This window comes from Leucoraja erinacea, chromosome 20, assembly GCF_028641065.1.
Source record: "Leucoraja erinacea ecotype New England chromosome 20, Leri_hhj_1, whole genome shotgun sequence".
Lineage (NCBI taxonomy): Eukaryota > Metazoa > Chordata > Chondrichthyes > Rajiformes > Rajidae > Leucoraja > Leucoraja erinaceus.
In genome coordinates, this window is record NC_073396.1 from 4,979,157 (window position 1) to 4,998,669 (window position 19,513).

The 19,513-nt window shown below is 47.9% G+C and overlaps 1 protein-coding gene and 1 non-coding gene across 3 annotated transcripts in view; both read left to right on the top strand.

Annotated features, from left to right (window-relative positions):
• rnf216 (ring finger protein 216) overlaps window positions 1–2,411 on the top strand; it is a 124,503-nt gene extending 122,092 nt beyond the window's left edge. For both annotated transcript variants that reach the window (XM_055651053.1, XM_055651054.1), the window contains one exon: window positions 1–2,411. This exon is cut by the window's left edge and continues 769 nt beyond it. The gene's annotated coding sequence lies outside the window, so the exon portion shown is untranslated.
• Window positions 2,412–4,960: 2,549 nt separating this feature from the next.
• trnav-uac (transfer RNA valine (anticodon UAC)) lies at window positions 4,961–5,033 on the top strand. Its single transcript has one exon. It is a non-coding gene; the product is annotated as a tRNA-Val (tRNA).
• The last annotated feature ends 14,480 nt before the right edge of the window (window positions 5,034–19,513 follow it).

Genomic DNA, 19,513 nt, shown 5'->3' on the forward strand with positions numbered 1-19,513 from the left:
TCCTTAATTTAATTCCAAGATCTGTGGTTGATCTAGCCAGACTCTAGGTGCCATCTGAGAAGTCATTCATAACTACATATTCCATTCAAAGTGAGCCAAATAGAAATGCAGCAGGCAGATCCAATTTTGGAGTTGAGTTCGAGCAGGAAAAGTATTCCCCATGTTGGGGGGAGTCCAGAACCAGGGGGGGGTCACAGTTTAAGAATAAGGGGGAGGCCATTTAGGACTGAGATGAGGAAATACATTTTCACCCGAAAGTTGTGAATCTGTGGAATTCGCAGCCACAGAAGGTAGTGGAGGCCGATTCACGGGATATTTTCATGAGAGAGTTAGATTTAGCTCCTTGGGCTAATGGAATCAAGGGATATGGGGAGAAGGCAGGAACGGGGTACTGATTTTGGATGATCAGCCGTGATAATATTGAATGGCGGTGCTGGCTCGAAGGGGCGAATGGCCTACTCCTGCACCTGTTTTCTATGTTTATCATCATGTGAGCCGAGGTACAATAAAAAAATGTTTGCTGAGTGCTAACCAGTCAGCAGAAAGACAATTCATGATTACAATGGAGTCATCTACAGTGTACAGATACATGATAAAGGAACTAACATGAATGACATTTAGTGCAAGATAAAGTCCAGTAAAGTCCGATCAAGGATAGTCCAAGGTTCTCCCGTAAGTTAGATAGTAGGTCAGGACTGTAGGCCAGAACCAGGGGCCACAGTCTAAGAATATGGAGTAAGCCATTTAGAACGGAGACGAGGAAACACTTTTTCTCACAGAGAGTGGTGAGTCTGTGGAATTCTCTGCCTCAGAGGGCGGTGGAGGCAGGTTCTCTGGATGCTTTCAAGAGAGAGCTAGATCGGGCTCTTAAAAATAGGGGAGTCAGGGGATAGGGGGAGAAGTCAGGAACGAGGTACTGATTGGGGATGATGAGCCATGATCACATTGAATGGCAGTGCTGGCTCGAAGGGTCGAATAGCCTACTCCTGCACCTATTGTTTATTGTCTATTGCTCTCTAGTTGTTGGTAGGATGGTTCAGTTGCTGGGAAGAAACTGTCCCTGGATCTGGGCGTGTGGTTTTCACACTTCTGTACCTCTTGCCTGATGGGAGGAGGAGGACGAGGGAATATCTGGGGTAAAACTCGTCCTTGATTATGTGATGCAATGCATAGACACAATCAGTTCAAACTTGAGTAGAATTGGTGTAGCAAAGAGGAAGACACAGAGTGCAAAGCATCAGTTCCTTAGACAAGTCTCGTAGTCCTCAATGGGGTAGAGATGAATGACACAGCATCCAAGGACCGATCATTCATAAGCCTGATAATGGAGAGGACGAAGCTGTTTCTGAGTCTGGTGGCGCTCGCTTTCAAGCTTCTGTACCTTCTGCCGGATGGGAGCGGGGGGGAAGAAGGAATTGACTGCGATGGGACAAGCCATGGATTAGGTTGGCTGCTTTTCCAAGGCAGTGCGATTGTGGCTGCGACTAGACTTTCGGAGGCTTCGGTCACTTGCAGGTCCTTGGTTGGAGACCGATTTTTCAGGAGCTCCAGCAACAGCAGCTTCGTCCACCCCGAATCGCAAGGCTTGAATCGGCCCGTTCACAGGAGCTTTCATCGCCCGGCACGGTCTTCAATGACCGGAGAGGAAATGGCCTCCTCCTATATAACCATATAACAATTACAGCACGGAAACAGGCCATCTCGAACCTTCTAGTCCGTGCTGAACACGTATTCTCCCCTAGTCCCATATACCTGCGCTCAGACCATAACCCTCCATTCCTTTCTCGTCCATATAACTATCCAATTTATTTTTACATGATAAAAACGAACCTGCCTCTACCACCTTCACTGGAAGCTCATTCCACACAGCCACCACTCTCTGAGTAAAGAAGTTCCCCCTCATGTTACCCCTAAACTTCTGTCCCTTAATTCTCAAGTCATGTCCCCTTGTTTGCATCTTCCCTCCTCTCAGTGGGAAAAGCTTATCCGCGTCAACTCTGTCTATCCTCCTGTACCTATTTTCTATGTTTCTATCTTCCTTCTAAGGTTCTCAAGTCTCAAAGTATCCATCGTTTAGCCATCTACTTTCTCTTCTCTGTCCTGAATGCCGCTTTTCTAAGAAAGTTGTGGTTGTTATGATAAAGGCCTCCTTTGCCATTCAGAGGGCAAAATATTATGGACCCTGTAAACGCTGAGTGCTTTGCGGTTTGTTGTCACATTTTCCGCTGCTTATGATCTATCTGTTGTCTACCCACTGTCTTTAGACTGGTATATGGTTATTATTTAATGTTTCCTCCCCATGTAATTAGTTTTTTTTTTAATCCATCCACATGGGCTACACTTTATGCTGTGGTGATCTAATTGAAAGGTTGAAATATCATTAGAACGTGCCCTGCGCTGTACAAGTGGTTTACTTCCTTCACTGATAAAACAGAATTAGATGACTGCTGCTCTCCGACTGACTCTGTCATTATCTGTAATGAATGGCTGGGAATTCTCTTTTTCCTCTCTCTCGTATTCACAGGTTTCTTCAATCTTGCTCGTTTAAACTACAGGGCATGTTATTCTAGTAATGCAGCCGACTGACTAAGCAACATTGCTGGAGAGAGGTATCGGAAGGAACTGGTTTACACCGAAGATCGACACAAAATGCTGGAGTAACTCCGCGTGGACTGGAGCACCCGGGGGAAACCCACCTGGTCACAGGGAGAAACATAGAAAATAGGTGCAGGAGGAGGCCGTTCGGCCCTTCGAGCCAGCACCGCCATTCATTGTGATCATGGCTGATCGTCCCCAATCAATAACCTGTGCCTGCCTTCTCCACATATCCCTTGACTCCACTAGCCCCTAGAGCTCTATCTAACTCTCTCGTAAATCCATCCAGTGACTTGTCCTCCACAGCCCTCTGTGGCAGGGAATTCCACAAATTCACAACTCTCTGGGTGAAAATGTTTTTTCTCACCTCAGTCTTAAATGGCTTCCCCTTTATTCTAATACTGTGGCCCCTGGTTCTGGACTTGCCCAAAATTGGGAACATTTTTCCTGCATCGAACTTGTCCAGTCCTTCTATAATTTTATATGTTTCTGTAAGATCCCCTTCATCCTTCTAAACTCCAGTGAATACAAGCCTAGTCTTTTCAATCTTTCCTCGTATGACAGTCGTGCCATCCCAGGGATCAATCTCGTGAACCTACGCTGCACTGCCTCAATCACAAGGATGCCCTTCCTCAAATTAGGAGACAAAACTGTACACAATACTCCAAGTATAGATATGGAAGGTACGAATTCTGTACAAAGACAGCACCCGTCGTCGGGTTCAAACCTGGGTCTCCGGCGCGCGTAGGGCAGCAGCTCTGCCACTGCGCCCCTGATCTCTCCACAAAACTGGGAAAGGGAAATAGTGGAAATAAGCAGGGTTTAACGAGAAAGGGGGGAAGAGGACGGCAAAAGGTATTAAATGAGGAGACAATGAACTGCAGATTTTGCCATCTTGGATTGCACCTTGACAACTGTTCTTGAATGAACCAAATAAAAAGACTCGCATTTATGGAATCCCTTTCATTACCAAATATATATATATACTAGACCAAGTGCAGACCCGTTGGGTCTGTTTCCCCAACGGCGTTTGCGGGGGCGGGGGTGGGGGCTGCGGCATCACACTCACATTAACCACCCCCCAAACACACAGGTGGGGGGAAGAGGGGAGGGAGAGGAGAGGAGGAAGAGGAGGAAACGGGACAGATTTGGGAGGGAAAGGAGAGCGGGGTAGGGGGTGAGAGAGGGGGATGGGGAGAGAGGGGGGGGGGGGGGGGGATGGGGAGGGAGGAGGGGGAGAGGGGGTGGGGGGAGAGAGAGGGGGAAAGAGTGGGGAGGGAGAGTGGAGGGGGAGAGAAGAAGTGGAAGAGTGGGGAGGGAGGGAGGAGGAGAGGGGTAGGGGGAGTGATGGAAGAGGGACAGAGGGGTAGGAGGAAAGGGGGGGGGGGGGGGAGAGAGGGAAGGGGGGGGTGGAGTAGAGAGTGAAGGGGGGTGGGGGAGAGAGGGATGGGTGGGAGAGGGAGAGGGGTGAGGAGAGGAAAACATAGAAACATAGAAACATAGAAATTAAGTGCAGGAGTAGGCCATTCGGCCCTTCGAGCCTGCACTGCCATTCAATATGATCATGGCTGATCATCCAACTCAGTATCCTGTACCTGCCTTCTCTCCATACTCCCTGATCCCCTTAGCCACAAGGGCCACATCTAACTCCCTTTTAAATATAGCCAATGAACTGGCCTCAACTACCTTCTGTTGCAGAGAGTTCCACAGATTCACCACTCTCTGTGTGAAAAAAAAATTTCTCATCTCGGTCCTAAAGGATTTCCCCCTTATCCTTAAACTGTGACCCCTTGACCTGGACTTCCCCAACATCGGGAACAATCTTCCTGCATCTAACCTGTTCAACCCCTTAAGAATTTTGTAAGTTTCTATAAGATCTTCTAAATCTTCTAAAATCTTCTAAATTCTAAAATCTAGCGAGTACAAGGCGAGTCTATCCAGTCTTTTTTCATATGAAAGTCCTGACATCCCAGGAATCAGTCTGGTGAACCTTCTCTGTACTCCCTCTATGGCAACAATGTCTTTGAGCATTGGGCATAGTGACATCACACGATGGAACGTTCACCATGGGCTGGGGCTGGGGCTGCTTCTATGGGTGAGAAGCCAGTTTTTTTTTTAAATATTGGGGGGGGGGGATGGGAAGAAGGATTTGATTAAAAATGTGTACATAAACACGACAAAATGTAATCAGGAGTGGATACTTAGAAAGAAAAGTGAAATCTCTACCGAAATGGAAAAGATCTCGGCGATTCTGCGTCTGGTTTCGGCGTAGCAAGGAATCAAAGGAAGAAAGGGACGGACACTGGACGTCGGACGCCGGACGTCGGCAGGCACACAGTTTTATATAATAGATAGATTATAGTGTGGTTCCATAGTGTAGTGGTTATCACGTCTGCTTTACACGCAGAAGGTCCTGGGTTCGAGCCCCAGTGGAACCACGTATTTTTATTATCTAAATGGTGGCCGATTGGGAAAGGGGGAGATGCAGCGAGACCTGGGTGTCATGGTACACCAGTCATTGAAGGTAGGCATGCAGGTGCAGCAGGCAGTAAAGAAAGCGAATGGTATGTTAGCTTTCATTGGAAAAGGATTTGAGTATAGGAGCATGGAGGTTCTACTGCAGTTGTACAGGGTCTTGGTGAGACCACACCTGGAGTATTGCGTACAGTTTTGGTCTCCAAATCTGAGGAAGGACATTATTGCCATAGAGGGAGTGCAGAGGCGGTTCACCAGACTGATTCCTGGGATGTCAGGACTGCCTTATGAAGAAAGACTGGATAGACTTGGTTTATACTCTCTAGAATTTAGGAGATTGAGAGGGGATCTTATAGAAACTTACAAAATTCTTAAGGGGTTGGACAGGCTAGATGCAGGAAGATTGTTCCCGATGTTAGGGAAGTCCGGGACAAGGGGTCACAGCTTAAGGATAAGGGGGAAATCCTTTAAAACCGAGATGAGAAGAACATTTTTCACACAGGGAGTGGTGAATCGCTGGAACTCTCTGCCACAGAGGATAGTTGAGGCCAGTTCATTGGCTATATTTAAGAGGGAGTTAGATGTGGCCCTTGTGGCTAAGGGGATCAGGGGGTATGGAGAGAAGGCAGGTACGGGATACTGAGTTGGTTGATCAGCCATGATCATATTGAATGGCAGTGCAGGCTCGAAGGGCCGACTGGCCTACTCCTGCACCTAATTTCTATGTTTCTATGTTTCTATAGATATATACCTAGTATATTCAACGAGATATTAAATGAATGAAATAAAATTCAAACAGTTCATACAAGAACAATCCCCACAAGAGAAAAGTGAGAAAATGCACTAAATTAATCAATTTTAAATAGTTCCTGTTAATTAATTTGATTAGTATTTAATTCTCAGCACGAGTTGCACTGGGGACCAAATCCAGATATTTTTAGGGCAGTCTTAATTTCATTGGAACTCAGCCTTTGCTGTTTGTAGGCTGCCACAGGAGAGCAGGTCTTTAATAAGCTGATGTTTCCCTGCAGAACCAGCCCTGGCAATGAATGGCATGCGATGGATCTGATCAAAGGCAGGCATCCAGTGTAGGTGATTAATGACAAGTCACCGTGTGGCTTGTACTGGAGACATTCCCGCAGTCTCTGCCTTCACCCTGAAGCTGAGAAGAGGTATGATGATAATATTTCGAGTATTGATCCCCATATTTTTGCCCCGGGCTGCGCAGTATTGCCGCTGCTACGAGTTTAGTTTAGTTTAGTTTAGGTATACCGCCCCCAGACTCTGCATCGACCAGCGACCCCCCATACGCTAGCACCTCTCCTGCACGCAAGGATCAATTTGCAATTAACCTGCAAACTTGTACGTCTTTGGAGTGTGGGAGGAAACCGGAGCACCCGGGGGAAACCCACGCAGTCACAGGGAAAACGTGCAAACTTCACACAGACAGCACCCATAGTCAGGATCGAACCTGGGTCTCGGACGCAGTAAGTAAGGCAGCAACTCTACCGTTGCACCATGCTGCCCTAATGCTCACAGGGCCAGAGACCTGGGTTAGAACATGAACTTGGGTGATAGAGTCAATAGAAACAGGCCCTTTGGCTCAACTTGTCCATGCTAACCAACGTGTCCCATCTACATGAATCCCACCTGCCTTCATCTGACCCATACCTTTCTAAACCTATCCAATCCAATTTTATCTATGGGTGTCGTCTGTGTGGAGTTTGCATGTTCTCCCTGTGGCCGTGTGGGTTTCCTCTGGGTGCTCCAGTTTCCTCCCACGTCTTAAAGATGCACAGGTTTGTGGGTTAATTGACCTCTATAAATTGCCCCCAATGTGTAGGGAGTGGGTAACAAGGAGCTGGTGTGAACAAGTGATGGATGTTTGGCGTGTACTTGGTGGGATACATGGCCTGTTTCCATTCTATAAACTCTAAAAAGGGACAGTGAGATAATAAGTGCCACAACAAATGCAACGCAGAAGTCGGGTGGCCATTGTATGAACAAGGAACTGCAGATGCTGGTTTACAAAAAAATGGCACAAAGTGCTGGAGGTCGACACACTAGGTCGGGTAGCATCTCTGGAGAACATGGATAGATATATTTTTGTGTCGGGACCCTTCTTCATCCATGGGCTCCATGGGCTCCAGCGACCCATTGAATTGTGTCTTTTTTGGGGTCCCATTTACTTTAGTTTAGAGATACAGCGCAGAAACAGGCCCTTCGGCCCACTGAGTCCGTACCGACCAGCGATCCACGCACACTAACACTATCCTACACACACTAGGGACAATTTACACATACACTAAGCCAATTTAACTACAAACCTGTACGTCTTTGGAGTGTGGGAGGAAACCGAAAATTTCATAGAAAACCCACATGGTCATAGAAACATAGAAAATAGGTGCAGGAAGAGGCCATTCGGCCCTTCGAGCCAGCACCGCCATTCATTGCGAGTATGGCTGATCGTCCCCAATCAATAACCCATACCTGCCTTCTCCCCATATCCCTTGACTCCACGAGCCCCTAGAGCTCTATCTAATTCTGGTCACGGGGAGAACGTACAAACTCCACACAGACAGTGCCCGTAGTCGGGATTGAACCTGGGTCTCCGGCGCTGCACGCGCAGTAAGGCGGCAACTCTACCGCTGTGCCACCGTGACCGCCCCATTTATTGGGGCTCCCACTGATCAATTTACTCATTTCCTCGTTGCTGTTTGCAACCATCAGCCCGAAGCGCGGGGAGTCATCCCCAACACCCCTCTGCAACACCCCTCTGCAACACCCCCCTGCAACACCCCTGTGCTCCCATCTTTGAGTAACCCATTGAGTGTCAGTCCTGTGGCTTGGTGGCAAGTTATTTTTGTTGGGGAACTCCCCTGTGAAGTGCCGTGGGGAGTTTGTGTTAAAGTCACGACTCAGCGGACTGATGTTGTTGACAGTGTCCGTGCGGGAAGAAGGAAGAGGGACGATTGTCTGGAACATCAACAGGAAGCTGTGAGAACGGGGAGAGATTATACCTTTGATCACGAATAACGCTGCCCATTGGAAAGAAAAATATGTAAAAGAAAAAACCCAAAAACACAAGGAACTGCCGATACTGCTTTACATAAAAGGTAGACACAAGATGCTGGAGCAACTAACTCAGCGTCTCTGGGGAGAAGGAATGGGCGACGTTTCGGGTCAGAGACCCTTCTTCAGACTGATGTCAGGAGAGGGGGCGGGACAGAGATAGAATGTAGGCGGGACGAAACCCTTCTTCAGACTCTGCAGTTCCTTCTTAAAGACTGGTGGGAGAACTGGGTAAGGGGGAGGGGATGGAGAGAGGGGGAAAGCAAGGGCTATCTGAAGTTAGAGAAGTCAATGTTCATACCGCTGGGGTGCAAACTACCCAAGCAAAATATGAGGTGGTGTCCCTCCAATTTGCGCTGGGCCTCACTCTGACAATGGAGGAGACCCAGGACAGAAATATGAAATTAACTTGAGAAATCTCAGTACAAGTACAAATCTTGTGTTGAGACCCTGTCTAAGTAACAATATAATGTTTGGATTAATTGATCGTGTCAATCTTAGTTTAGTTTAATAGTTTAATCTGAAGAAGGGTCTCGACCCGAATGGTCACCTATTCATTTTCTCCAGAGATGCCGTCTGTCGCACTGAGTTACTCCAGCTTTTTGTATCTATCTTTAGTTTAGTTTCACTCAGTGAAAAGCTTTTGTTGCGTGCTGTGTTCCAGTCAGTGGAAAGACTATACATGATCGCAATTGATCCATCCACAGAGTGCAGATACATGGTACAGGGAATAATGGTTGGTGCAAGATGAAGTTCAGGAAAGTCTGATTTAAGATAGTCCGAGGGTCTCCATTGAGGTAATTAGTAGCTCAGGACTGCTCTCGAGTTGTTGATAGAATGGTTCAGTTGCCTGATAACAGCCGGGAAGACACTGTCCCTGAATCTGTGGGTGTGCGTTTACGGTGACTTCATATTTCCGCCTTTTGTTTAAGATGGTTTCACCCGCCAATGGTGTTCACCAGATGCCAGAATTACCTGAAATACAAAATTAATCGCATTGAGTTTATTGACACGTGAGGCAGGACGCCTCAAGCCAACACGTTTGATCACGCTAGATGCACGCGATCGCATGCTGGTGGTACAGGTCCTTAAATTGGCTTTTGTAAATTTTCCCTCGTCTGTGTAGGATAGAGTTAGGGTGATTGATGGTCAGCATGGGCACGATGGGCCAAATGGCCTGTTTCCGCTCTATATCTATAAAACTAAAACTAAAACACAGAACTAACATGACCGGGTCACAATTCACTGACCCTCCCACTCCAGGCAACACTGCCTCAGTCTCCACCTCGTTTCAGTATGAAACAGATTGGAAAGAGCAGCAAAACTGGATTGATCTACGAATTATAAAAGGACTGGACACGCTAGATGCAGGAAAAATGTTCCCAATTCTGTGTAACCTTCGATTCTCCAGCATCTGCAGTTCCCTCTTAAACAAAATGTTCCCAATGTTGGGGGAGTCCAGAACCAGGGGCCACAGTCTAAGAATAAAGGGGGGGGGGGGAGGGCATTTAAAACTGAGGTGAGAAAAAACTTTTTCATCCAGAGAGTTGTGCATTTGTGGAATTCTCTGCCACAGAGGGCAGTGGAGGCCAAGTCACTGGATGAATTTAAAAGAGAGTTAGATAGAGCTCTAGGGGCTAGTGGAGTCAAGGGATTATGGAGAGAATGTGTTCAAGGAGGAACTGCAGATGCTGGAAGATCGAAGGTACACAAAAATGCTGGAGAAACTCAGCGGGTGCAGCAGCATCTATGGAGCGAAGGAAATAGGTGACGTTTCGTGCCGAAACCCTTCTTCAGACTGATGGGGGGTGGGGGGGAGAAGGAAGGAAAAAGGGAGGAGGAGGAGCCCGAGGGCAGGGGGATGGGAGGAGACAGCTCGAGGGTTAAGGAAGGGGAGGAGACAGCAAGGGCTAGCAAAACTGGGAGAATTCAATGTTCATGCCACCCTGACGCAAGCAACCCAGGCGGAATATGGGGTGCTGTTCCTCCAATTTCCGGTGTTGCTCACTCTGGCAATGGAGGAGACCCAGGACAGAGAGGTCGGATTGGGAATGGGAGGGGGAGTTGAAGTGCTGAGCCACCGGGAGTTCAGGTTGGTTATTGCGGACTGAGCGGAGGTGTTCGGCGAAACGATCGCCCAACCTCCGCTTAGTCTCCCCGATGTAAATCAGCTGACATCTAGAGCAGCGGATGCAGTAGATGAGGTTGGAGGAGATACAGGTGAACCTTTGTCGCACCTGGAACGACTGCTTGGGTCCTTGAATGGAGTCGAGGGGGGAGGTGAAGGGACAGGTGTTGCATTTCTTGCGGTTGCAACGGAAAGTGCCCGGGGAGGGGGTGGTACGGGAGGGAAGGGAAGAATTGACAAGGGAGTTGCGGAGGGAGCGGTCTTTGCGGAAGGCAGACATAGGGGGAGATGGGAAGATGTGGCGAGTGGTGGGGTCACGTTGGAGGTGGCGGAAATGGCGGAGGATTATTTGTTGTATTTGCCGGCTGGTGGGGTGAAAGGTGAGGACTAGGGGGACTCTGCCCTTGTTGCGAGTGCGGGGATGGGGAGAGAGAGCAGTGTTGCGGGGTATGGATGAGACCCTGGTGCGAGCCTCATCTATGGTGGCGGAGGGGAATCCCCGTTCCCTGAAGAACGAGGACATTTCCGATGCCCTGGTGTGGAACGTCTCATCCTGGGAGCAGATGCGGCGTAGGCGGAGGAATTGGGAGTAGGGGATGGAGTCTTTACAGGAAACAGGGTGGGAAGACGTGTAGTCCAGATAGCCATGTGAGTCAGTGGGTTTGTAGTGTATGTCGGTCAGAAGTCTGTCCCCTGCGATGGAGATAGTGAGGTCAAGGAATGGTAGGGAAGTGTCGGAAAAGGTCCAGGTGTATTGGAGTGCCGGGTGGAAGTTGGTGGTGAAGTGGATGAAGTCAGTCAGTTGTGTGTGGGGATTATGGAGAGAAGGCAGGGATGGGTTACTGATTGTGGATGATCAGCCATGATCACAATGAATGGCGGTGCTGCGCGGACTTCGGTGGACTGAAGGGCCTGTTTCCCTCACTGCAACTCTAAACAAAACTTTGTGTTTTTGCACAGGTCTTCAAGTCAAGTCAAGTTTATTTGTCACATACACATACGAGATGTGCAGTGAAATGAAAGTGGCAATGCTCGCGGACTTTTGTGCAAAAGACAAACAACAAAACAACCAAACAAACTATAAACACAATCATAACACACATATTCTTTTACATAATAACTGATGGAAGGAAAAGCGTTCAGTAGAGTTAGTCCCTGGTGAGATAGGCGTTTACAGTCCGAATTGCCTCTGGGAAGAAACTCCTTCTCAACCTCTCCGTTCTCACCGCATGGCAACGGAGGCGTTTGCCTGACCGTAGCAGCTGGAACAGGCGCGTGCACGCCCAGGAACCTCTCGCCCTGCCGTCCCCGCCAATGTGATGCGTTCAGGTGAAGATGCAATACACCCATCTTGCTTTGTAGCGGTTTATGTGGGACTTGTGTTGAGTCTTCTCCTGTTGCACCCTCTGATGCCTGTAAAATGCTGTCAGCATTGTGCCATCTGCCCCAACCTCCCACACAAAGGCATTACTGCATATGTGACGGTGGACAAAAATGCTGGAGAAACTCAGCGGGTGCAGCAGCATCTATGGAGCGAAGGAAATAGGCAACGTTTCAAATAGGCAAGGAATCAAGGGATATGTGCCTATTTCCTTAGGTCCGAAGAAGGGTTTTGACCCGAAACGTTGCCTATTTCCTTAGGGCCGAAGCCTACTCCTGGTTTTGACAAAAGTGCCGAAACGTGGGTTCAGCAGCCTATATTTCCTTACGGTCGGCCCGAAACCCTTTGGGTTTGACCCGAAACGTTGCCTATTTCCTTAGGTCTGAAGAAGGGTTTTGACCCGAAACGTTGCCTATTTCCTTCGCTCCATTGATGCTGCCGCACCCGCTGAGTTTCTCCAGCACTTTTGTCTACTTTCGATTTTCCAGCATCTGCAGTTCCTTCTTAAACACTGCAGTTGTGACTGTGTGTGTGTGTGTGTGTGTGTGTGTGTGTGTGTGTGTGTGTGTGTGTGTGTGTGTGTGTGTGTGTGTGTGTGTGTGTGTGTGTGTGTGTGTGTGTGTGTGTGTGTGTGTGTGTGTGTGTGTGTGTGTGTGTGTGTGTGTGTGTGTGTGTGTGTGTATATACACACACTGAACTTATTTTCCTTGTATATTTCAGTGCCCCGTGTTTCCATATTCTGTTGTGCTGCTGCAAGTAAGAATGCCATTGTTCCATCTGGGGCCACAGGACAATAAAACACTCTTCTAACTATCGCCACAGACACACACACACACACACCCTGGTCGAGCACCAAACCCCTTCACACAGTGCGTTCTTTCATCGAGTTGCCAGGGAAACGGCCACTGCGAATCCATGCCAGGATTCTGCCACTCGATTCATTTCACACACTGGGCACGGTGGCGCAGCGGTAGAGTTGCTGCCTTACAGCGCCAGTGACCCGGGTTCGATCCCGACTACTATCGGGCGCTGTCTGTACGGAGTTTGTACCTTCTCCCTGTGCCCGGCATGTTGGGTTTTCTCCGAAATCTTCAGTTTCCTCCCACACTACCTAAGACGTACAGGTTTGTAGGTTAATTGGCTTGGTGTCAAATTAAATTGTCAACAAAATAGAGAGAGTACAGAGGAGATTTACTAGAATGTTGCCTGGGTTTCAACAACTAAGTTACAGAGAAAGGTTGAACAAGTTAGGTCTTTATTCTCTGGAGCGCAGAAGGTTAAGGGGGGACTTGATAGAGGTCTTTAAAATGATGAGAGGGATAGACAGAGTTGATGTGGACAAGCTTTTCCCTTTGAGAATAGCGAAGATTCAAACGAGAGGACATGACTTCGGAATTAAGGGACAGAAGTTTAGGGGTAACATGAGGGGGAACTTCTTTACTCAGAGAGTGGTAGCGGTGTGGAATGAGCTTCCAGTGGAAGTGGTGGAGGCAGGTTCGTTGGTATCATTTAAAAATAAATTGGATGGGCTTATGGTGAGAAGGGAATGGAGGGTTATGGTATGAGTGCAGGCAGGTGGGACTAAGGGAAAAAAGTTGTTCGGCACGGACTTGTAGGGCCGAGATGGCCTGTTTCCGTGCTGTAATTGTTATATGGTTATATGGTTATATGGTCCCCAGTGTGTGTAGGACAGTGTTAATGTGCAGGGATGGCCGGCCAGTGCAGACTCGGTGGGCCGAAGGGCCTGTTTCCGTGCTGTATCTCTAAACTAAACTTATACCACGATGAGCAGAAATATAAATCTGCAGTAATTTTAGTTGAATATTATTGTCCCATCCCAGAAAGACTCTCGCATTTAGTTTGGCTGCAAAGGTAATATCTTGCGTAACGTTATTGGCATGTGTACCGAGGTACAGTGAAAAGCTTGTTGTTGCGTGCTAACCAGTCAGCAGAAAGACAATGCATCATCACTATCGAGCCGTTCACAAACTTCTTGTCCCATGTACGGAGCTACAGGGTGAAGCTTTGTCTCGTGTGTTTCCCAATGATGATATTATTCACCAGCACAAGCAAGCCATGTTCCAGTAGAATGGGGAGAGCAAAGGGAACGATAGAGGGTGCAGACTGTGCCAGTGGGTGTGATTATGTACGATGGGGGTGGGGACAGGGGATGATGTTTCACCAGTCATTCTTGCTTCGTTAACTCAGCGAGTCAAGCAGCATCTCTGGAGAGAAGGGTCTCGACTCGAAACGTCACCCATTCCTTCTCTCCAGAGATGCTGCTTGGCCCGCTGATTTTCTCCAGCATTTTGCGTCTACCTTCGATTTTACCAGCATCTGCAGTTCTTTCGTATCGGGGCTGTCCCACTTGGCGATTTTTTCGGCGACTGCTGACATAATTGACTGACGTCACAGTTTAAGGATAAGGGGGGAATCTTTTAGGACCGAGATGGGGAAAACATTTTTCATTCACAGAGAGTGGTGAATCTGTGGAATTCTCTGCCACAGAAGGTAGTTGAGGCCACAGTTCATTGGCTATACTTAAGAGGGAGTTAGATGTGGCCCTTGTGGCTAAAGGGATCAGGGGGTATGGAGAGAAGGCAGGTACAGGATACTGAGTTGGATGATCAGGCATGATCATGTTGAATGGTGGTGCAGGCTCGAAGGGCCGAATGGCCTCTACTCCTGCACCTATTTTCTATGTTTCTATGTAACAAGCCACTGAAACATTTGGGACGTGATGACGTGTCGACGTGCGGTGATTTTTCTTTTTTTTTTACGTCACTGGATCGACAGACCTATTTATTCCGATCTCTGCTCCGGTCAGTGTAAGCTCCCCACCTCCACCCTCCAAGACAAATGCAACGGCTGCACATCTGGCCACATCTTCGTGGCATTGTCCCAGCAAATGCACTGTAGCCTTGTTTCTGGGTCAGACTGAATGGTGCAGCAGCACAGGGCACGTGGTGTGCAGGGTTGGCAGTAGCAGGCATTGTACAAGTGCCACTCGGATTTAATGCCAGCCTTGTAATACCGTGCTGTTGCCGGGGGGGTTTTGACCTGTAACAGGGACCGCTGTGGAATGTACTGACTAACCGAGCCACATGTCCGTCGTTTTATTCCCTGTTGACTGACTGCCCGCAAGACACCAGTATAAATATTCCCCAAGGAACAGTGAATCCGTGACAGAGAACATGGAACAAGTGCAGATAGACACAAAACGTTGGAGTATGTCATGGTGTTACTTGTGGGCAGAGCACCAAGGCAAATTCCTTGTATGTGAATACTAAGCCAATAAACTTACTTACTTTACTTAACTCAGGGGGGTCAGGCAGCATCTCTGGAGGAAAGGAATAGGTGACGTTTCGGGTTGGGACCTTTTCTCCAGGGATGCTGCCTGACCCACTAGAGTTACCCCAGCTTTTTGTGTATATCTTCTGTTTTAAACCAGCACCTGTAGTTCATTCCTGCATAGAAGAGTACAGCACAGGAACAGGCCATTCGGTCCACAATGTCCGTGCTGAACACAACGCCATGTTAAACTGATCTCGTCTGCCTGTACATCCTGGGCATTGACTCCACCTACACCTCACGCTGCCTCGGCAAGGCCAGCAGCATCATCAGGGACCAGTCTCACCCCGGTCACTCCCTCCTCTCCCCTCTCCCCTCTCCCATCAGGCAAGAGATACAGAAGTGTGAAAACGCACACCTCCAGATTCAGGGACAGTTTCTTCCCGGAGGTTATCAGGCAACTGAACCATCCTATGAACAACTAGAGAGTGGTCCAGAGCTCCTAACTACCTCAATGGAGACCCTCATACTATCTTTAATTGGACTTTACTGGACTTTATCTTGCACTAAACGTTATTCCTTTTATCCTGTATCTGTACACTGTGGACGGCTCGATGGTAATCATGTGTTGTCTTTCTGCTGACTGGATAGCACGCAACAAAAGCTTTTCACTGTAACTCGTTACACATGGCAGTAAACTGAACCAACTAAGCTAACTATCTCTCCATTCCCTGCATTTCCATGTGCCTATCCAAAAGCCTCTTATACACCACTGTTATACCTGCCTCCACCACCAGCCCTGGCCACATGTTCCAGCCTCCACCACCCTCTACGAAACGGCACCTTCCTCAAAGGGGTGAAAGCCTTAAAACGTTGAGCAATGTGGGGCCATGGGAGACACAGGGAACTGCAGATGCTGGAATCTCAAGTAAAACACGGAGTGCTGGAGGAACTCAGCGGGCCAGGCAGCATCTGAGGAGTGGGCGGACAGGCAACTTTTATGTTGGGACCCTTGTTTGGACTGGATGAGTAGAGTTGGGGCCAATGCACAGGAAACACGGGACGGCCGCGCACCGCCCGCTAACACACACGGTGCTTCCGCTCAGCGTTCAGCGTGAGAGCGGGCAAACTGGTCGCAGAAGCAGCAAGAGGGAGGAGAGAAGGACCTGTCTGATGAGAGTGTTCAGGGTAAACCTGCATCCACATCTCCCCACCACCCTCTGTGTGGAAAAAGTTACCCCTCTGATTCCCAATAAATCTTTTCCCCTTATAGAAACATATAACATTATAAAAGGACTGGACAAGTTAGATGCAGGAAATATGTTCCCAATGTTGGGCGAATCCAGAACCTGGGGCCACAGTCTTAGAATAAAGGGGAGGCCATTTAAGACTGAGGTGAGAAAAAAACTTTTTCAACCAGAGAGTTGTGAATTTGTGGAATTCCCTGCTACAGAGGACAATGGAGGCCAAGTCACTGGATGGATTTAAGAGCGGGTTAGATAGGACTCTAGGGACTAGTGGAATCAAGGGATATGGGGAGAAGGCAGGCACGGGTTATAGATTGGGGACGATTCTTCTGCTTCTTCTTGCGTGTGGCGAGCACAGCCTAAAGTTGTCGGACAACTTGTTCTATTTGATCTTCCGTTTGTGCACGTCGAGTTGATTGCATTAGTCGAAACAGGGCGGACCACGTGAAGGTTGCAATCTTCCACCCCATGATCAGCCATGATCACAATGAATGGCGGTGCTAGCTCAAAGGGACGAATGGCCTCCTCCTGCACCTATTTTCTATGTTTCTATGTTTCACCTTGAACCCATGTCCTCTGGTCCTCCATCCCCCCTGCTCTGGGCAAGAGATTCTGTGCATTTACCCAATCTTTTCCTCTCATTGTTTTTAATCGGTGTTTAGAACAAAGCCTACAGTAATGCTCACCTCTGGCACCCGAGCCGCCCGCTGTGCCAATTTGATGACCTTGTACTCGCAGGAGTTCAAAATAAAATCTTCACAACATCCTCAACGAGACGTGCCAAATAATTGAAAAATTGTGTGATTTTATTGAATGTAGTTTTATCAAATTTTGACTGCAGTAGCGTTGTTTTGGAAAGGCTGTTGAGTCTATTCACGGCAGAGATTTACGTTATCTAACTCTAGTGAAGGGCAAACGCAAAAGCAATTGGATATCGGACAATGGAATGGAGTGATCAACAAGCTACTGGTTATCCTGTACAGTGTAAAACTAATCATAGGGTCACCTAATATTCCGCTGGAACTTCTGTCTTGTATCAGTTCAACATTCATCCTGACACACAGACGCTACCCAAGTTAAGGCCAGCTATCTTCTGTGGTCTAGGCTGGTTCTACTAAAAGAACAACTGATCCGTGGCAAGTTACGACACAAGAAGCTGGAGTAACTCAGCAGGTCAGGCAGCATCTCTGGAGAAAAGTGACTTTTCGCGGTCGAGATCGTTCTTCAGACTGAGAGTCAGGGGAAAGGAAAAGGAGAGATATGGAACAAATGTATGAAAGATACGCAAAAAATTAATAATGATCGAGGAGAGTGGCCATTCATTGTTAGCTGTGGTTTTGTGTCTATCTACAGTTTGAACCAGCATCAGCAGTTCCTTCCATCTTTCATCTGTTGCAGACCCTGACGAAGGGTCCCGGCCCAAGGCGCCACCCATCCTCGTCCTCCACAGATGCTGCCTGTCCCGATGCTGATTTACTCCAGCCCTTTGTGGCGATCCTATATCCCTTTAATTAGCTTCTCACAAAAATATCTATCATTTGCATCGTGTGAGCTGCAACATTAATTCTATCACACTGAACATTACAAGCCCTAACAATTCACTGCACAAAGAGCTCTGGTTAACTCTCTCTTTGCGATCCCGTGATCTCTCCACAAGCGGCTAACCACTGTACACCAGATATCTTAATTAATTCTAAAGGCAGGCGTTGCAGAATTAAACTGTGAATTTACCGTTAGTGTGCTCTAGACGTGATCAAGAATCACTGGAGTCAGGAGTGGGTTCCAGACAATTGAAATTTGCCGATATTACTCAGCAGTTTAGCCAGTGGGCGGTGAATCTGTGGAATTCATTGCCACAGACGGCTGTGGGGGCCAAGTCTAGGATATTTTTTTACGGCGGAGATTGATAGATTCTTGATTAGTACGGGTGAGAGGGGTTCTGGGGAGAATGGGGCTGAGAGGGAAAGGTAGATCAGCCACGATTAAATAGTGGGGTAGATTTGATGGGTCGAATGGCCTAATTCTGCTCCTAGAACTCATGAACTCTTGCTTCGAGCTCTACAGCCCAACGGACAGGCCCACCTTGTCCATGCCAACCATATTAGCTCACTGCGGGTGCTGTCTGTACGGAGTTTGCACGTTCCTCCACCCTGTGACCACGTGGGTTTCCTCCCACACTCCACAAAGACCTGTGGGTTAATTGGCTTTGGTAAATTGTGCCTGGTGTGTGGGATAGAGCAAGTGTATGGTCTGTGCGTAGTGCCTGTTTCTGTGCTGTATCTCTATACTAAACTAAACCATTAGAAGTTAGTGAAAAAATTATTAAAATACTGAAAACCAAAATGAATGACACATTTATACATGTTACCATTCAATTATTTGATATTTGGACAGATATGGACACGGTTTTAGAGGTGATATGGATGAAATACGGGCACTTGTCCGATGTGCCCGTATTTCATCCATATCACCTCTAAAACCGTGTCCATATCTGTCCAAATATCAAATAATTGAATGGTAACATGTATAAATGTGTCATTCATTTTGGTTTTCAGTATTTTAATAATTTTTTCACTAACTTCTAATGGTTTAGTTTAGTATAGAGATACAGCACAGAAACAGACAGTACGCACAGACCATACACTTGCTCTATCCCACACACCAGGCACAATTTACCAAAGCCAATTAACCCACAGGTCTTTGTGGAGTGGGAGGAAACCCACGTGGTCACAGGGTGGAGGAACGTGCAAACTCCGTACAGACAGCACCCGCAGTCAGAATTGAACCCGTGTCTCTGGCGCTGTGAGGCAGCAACTCTACCGCTGCGCCACCGTTCTGTTTCTAAGTTTGACTGTTCAGGCGCTTGTTTTTGACCGGCCTGGGAGGAGGCTCGGCCCCAGAAGCAGAGTGGACGATGATCAGTTATTATGGGCCGGGCTGGTCTGGCGTTTCCACTCTGGTCCACGTGGACAATTGGTGCCGAGGTTTTACCAGCGAGGTTCCCCATTGGTACAATCCACAAATGCAACTGTCGGTAGAGAACTTGCTGCTGACCCAACGAACCAGCGCACACAGTCTCCACCTTCGTTAAAATGAATGAACGCTCTGTTAATGAACATCGGCAATTTGCCTGTAAATCTTTGCTTAGGGCTGTTGACAGCGCAGACAAATGCAAAACCATCATATCGAACAACCCCCTTAGTTTTGTTCGGAGGAAAGGTCTAGTCATATACACATTCCCCAGAACTTTGATACCCCTAAAAACTTCATGTACTTCTAATATGCAGAATCCAGACTCGGGGACAATGTCTTTCCAGCTGTTAT